The following is a 4,923-nucleotide window of genomic DNA, read 5'->3' on the forward strand; positions in this document are numbered from 1 at the left end:
CATTCCTCAGCTTCTACTTTTCTGGGGGGCTGACAGCCTGCCAGATCAGCAGAAACACATCTGCTCGGCTGCCTGCGTCAGCGCCTTCCCGTCAAAGGCAAAACGCAGGGACACGCCACGCGGACCCAAAACACTCCAAGGGAGCTGGGAAGGGGCATGGGCGGCAGTCACCCACGTGAGCTGTGAAAGTGGGGTCTAGGGTGGGTGCAGCGGGGCTGCAGGTGGGAGTCAGGACTCCTGGTTTCTATGGGTAACTCTGGGAGGGCCAGAGTCGGCAGCTGGTGTGAATCAGGAATGCTCCCAGGCTGATTGAGCTCAGCTGGGTCTTTGCCCTATGGGTTTTTAAGGCCAAAAGGGGGCCCATCTGCTCTAGTGAGTTGAGTTCTCCCCACAGCTCGGGGCTGGGACTCAGGGCTCCTGGGATCTCTGGTGCTTCGTTAATGAATTCTCTGGAAATGCCATTTATTAGTCAGTGATCCTCTCCCTCTAGGCATCTGTAATATGCCTGGGGTCATGGCTCCACACGAACGGTGCTGAGCCCCCTGTTTGTAAGCTGTCCCTTGGAGGAAGCCTTTCTGTGTGCCAGCCCCCACACGGGGTCCCGCTCTTCCTTAAGGGTTGGCCACACGGCCTCAACGCCCCTGAGAGGTCTCCAGCCCCCCAGCTTTCCCCTGGAGCTCTGCCCAGCGAGTCAAACTGAGACATTTACACTCGTCTGGGACCCCGGCACCACCACAGGGATTTGCAGTGACCCTAGCCTGCCTTTCCCAAACAGAGCAGGGTTTGCTAGTCAGCTGGACGCAGCCCGGGCAGGCTGTGGGTCAGTAGAAAGAAGCAGAGGGTCCTTCCCCGCCACTGCTCCCCCTACCCCTGCTGCTGTGGGGTCTGTCTGTGGCTCCTTCCCTCTGTCTCTCAGTCCCAGGTGAGAGCTGCCAAGGCTTTTCAAAAGCCAGCTCTGATCCCCCCTCCTGCCAACCCAGCAGTGGTGGTGGGGGGGGGGGGCGGCTAGGCTCCTGGGTGCTGGCCTGCGGGGGGCACCCAGCCAACCCTTCACCATGCACAGGAGGCGGGGGATATAATAGGCTCTGGGGGGCATTCCTCAGCACCTCCCGCCCCACACATCATGAGGGGCCGGCTCAGCCCCCCTCTACAGGTCGGGGTGTGTGGTCGCCTTGTCTGAGCCAGCGCCAGGCTGTGTGGCTGCAGCAGGAGAAGCACAGGCGGTGGGTAAGTGCAGGGAGGGGGGGCAGTGGAGCCAAGCCTGAATTTGCTCCCGCCCACGCAGGGACAGACCCCCCCCCCTCCCCGAGGCAGCTGGGGGGTGGCACAGGGACCCCTCCTGCCCTGTGCAGGAGGCGTGAGGTCGGGGGGGGGGGGCACAAATGTAGGCTTGGTCCCCGGGCACTGGAGACCCTCGGTACGCCACTGCGACCCCTGCCGAGCTCACAGGCATCACTTGTTCCATCCTTGGGATGCCCATTGTCTTTTTGGACTCTCTGCTGCTACGAGTCCGGGGTCGCTTTCAGCCAGTCCTTTAACGACCCGTCTGTCTCATCCCAGACAGTCACACGGGACGCACCCACCTGGTATCTGCTGTGGTGGCCCAGGAGTGGCTTTTTAACCCTTTTTACAACTACGGGGGGAGCCATGCAAAGTGCAGAGGGAAACGGAGGCACATGTGGGCACCATAAAAATATTACAGGAGGTTCCCGCTTTGTCACACCTGGTACCTGGGCGGAATGAACGGCCCTGGCGAACACGCCGTCCGGGCGGACAGTGAACCATTGAGAGGTGCTGAGATTATCCACAATGTGAATCTGACTGCACTGGAGTCTGATACTTGCACAGGGCTGGGTGCTGCAGCTTCACCGCCACAGCTAGTCCCCCAGGGAATGGACATTACAGAATGTGCATTTCCCCCACTCCAGCCCGGATCAGTCTGAGGGACCCATCTAGCCAGATTTGAAAGGGACGATTCACCCCTCAGTGCTATTGTTTCAGGCTCTCTGCAGACTCAGGCAGACGTGACTTCCTCACCCACACTCAAGTGACGTTTTCAAGATTTTCTTTGCAACCATAACAGCTGGAGACTTCCTGTGTGTTATAAACAAAAGCTGAGACTCTGGGGAACCTTGGAGAGGTTGGTCAGCCCCCCCCACTCCCAGAGCTGGGAACAGGATCCACTCAGCCCCCTGTTGCTCCAACCACTAGACCCCACTCCCCTCCCAGAGCTGAGATTAGAACCTAGGAGTCCTGGCTCCCAGCCCTCTGGTCCAACCACTAGACCCCACTCCCTTTCCAGAGATGGGAACAGAACTCAGCCCTCCTTGCTCTAACCACTAGATCTCTCCAGTAGTGGGATACGCCTCAGGCGTTTCTCAATGCCGCAGGAAACTGACTGGCTAAACCTCTCCCCACCCACGCCTGGCTCCCAAGAACAGCATCAAACTCTTGCGAAAGGAGAGACCCAAACCATCAGTCAGTCCCCTACGTTCAAATTCACAAGCCTCTGGGGTATATTTGGTTGGGAAAATGAGCACTGTTGAGCGAGAGCTTTCCATTTTCCTGTCCCCCGCACCTTGCTCTGTGCCCCGATCCTGCTCTAACTTGGGAAACTTTTCTGGTTCATCCTGCAAGCATCCAGTGCAGGGACACAACCTTCACACTCTTTTAACCCCTGCGGATTCCATCCGGGCTGCTCTGATATTGAGAAACCGGCTGTCTTGGAGGGCACAAGCACCCTGAAATAACTGCGGGGTGATTCACCGAATAAAGCCGGATGGGCTGTTTGGGTGGAACACAGCTCGTTCTTTGCCGCTTCTGCCACCAGTTGGTTTCAGGAGGCAGGAATCCACGGCCGGCGAGAAGGGGGTCAGATCCCCGGCTGGTGTAAATTGGCGTAGCTCCAATGGCATCGGGAGGGCCAGAAATTGGCATCGCTTCCTCGAACTGAGCAGGGGTGATTTGCACCAGCTGCCGGTCTGACCCGTAGATTCTAGTGTCTGATCAAGCAGTCGGACCTGCTGTGTAACCCAGACCCGAGTCCCACCTGGCGGTTCCTAGAGGAGAGGGAAGGAGCCTCCCTGGCTAGATATGTGCCACTCGTGAGAGAAGGTGCATTTTTGGGGAGCCCAGAGCTGGAATAACTGAGGGGTTGCTGGTCAGGATTGAGGAGATTGGAGCAAGCCCCAGGCTGGGCTAGCAAGGGACTGTGGGCTAGGATTGTTGAGCTGCACGGGTGGGGAGCCTGGGGCTGGGCTAGCAGGGGCTGCGTGCGAGTGGGCGATGCTGCGGGCTGGGGCTGCGGTTGCTGACTGCGCCGTCTGACATCCAGAGGCCTGGACTCATCCCTTCTGCCCCGTTTCCCCAGATGTGGGGGATGTGCCTGCAGTAGCGATCTTGCAGCGCCGGCAGAGGCTCTCAGGACAGCAGGGCAAGTGGGAGGCCAAGCACCGTCGCGCCGAGAGTTCGTAGCAATGAATGTCTCTGGTTCAGAGCCAAGGGAACCCAGCTGGCGTCACCCTCGGCTCAGAGTGATTCAGAGAGCCCTTCCTATGACCCAGAGCCCACCTCTTCCTCACCCTTGACCCGGCTGGACCACAGAGCTCCTTTCCCCAGCACCTCACAGCACAGGCCTCGGGAATCTCCATCAGGGGCCAGCAGGAGAGGGGCTATGAAACACAGCTGAGCTGCTCTGAGTCTGTCCAGCAGAGGGCAATAGGGCATGCAGGCAGGCACACATGTGGTGGAGACACCGTCGGACACCAGCGCACAAACACCAGCATGCAGATGCACACGCAAATACACACATGCAGACACAGACGTGTGCATATGCACCCCCTCATAAATGTCACACCCATACTCCATTATTATTCACACCCACACCCCACTATTAATATAACACACATACACCACTAGTAATGGCACAGCCGCATATAGGCACCCCACTATTACTATCACATCCACACAACACCCCACTATTAACATAACACACACCCACTATTAATGTCACACACATATACAAAACCACACTGTTAATGTCATACACACACACACACACTATTAATGTAACACACAGACACCCCCACTATTAATTTCACACACAAACACTATTAATCTCACACTCACAGCACCCCACTATTAATGTAACACACCCACCACTATTAGTCTAGTGGGGTCCAATCGTCTAATGTAACATGGGGAGCTGAGTCCCCTGTTTTCGCTGTGCCTCAGTTTCCCTGCCTTAGAGAGGGGCACAATGATGCCAGCCGGGCGGTATCGATTGGCGTCCGTGTCGCAGGGTGAGACCCTGAGGCAGAGGGTCCGCCCGGGGCTTGATAAGGAGCGGGTGATTTCCCCAGCTCTCTTCCCAATAGCAATGCACATCTGGAGGCCAGCTGTGCGACCAAGGGGCAGCAGCCGGATGCTGACTCAGCCCTAAGCAGTTGGAAGCATGTAGAAGCCAGTCAGAGGCTCGGGGAGGGGTGGGAATCAATCCGCCCAGCTCCCCTGCTCCAGCGCTGCCTCTAGGTATCAGCACATTCCTGCCATGCCTGGCTAAAATTAGCCTTCCATAGTGGGGGGAAGGGGATTGGGCCCAGAGCCCAGCCTATATGGGGTGGGGCGGGATCAGAGCCTGGCCTATATGTGGGGGGGGGGGAGTGGGATCGGGGCCTGGAGCCCGGTCCATAGAGGGTGGGAGGAATCAGGGCTTATAGGCTGCGAAGGGAATATGGCTTGGCAGGGTGTGATGAGTCACACCCCCCGCCCCCGCACACACGGGGGCTGCCTGCCCATGAACCCATACACTTGTGCACACACCCCCTCCCCCGCCTGCTTCTCCCCTCCCCCTCGTTAGTCCGGATGTGGCTGCTCAGCTCCCCGCAGCCCGGCTCACCTAGACCTATTTCAGGCTCCCTCAGC

Source organism: Emydura macquarii, unplaced genomic scaffold (assembly GCF_026122565.2).
Source record: "Emydura macquarii macquarii isolate MOO-44397 ecotype Brisbane River unplaced genomic scaffold, CSIRO-AGI_Emac_v2 contig_1790, whole genome shotgun sequence".
Taxonomy (NCBI): Eukaryota; Metazoa; Chordata; order Testudines; family Chelidae; genus Emydura; species Emydura macquarii.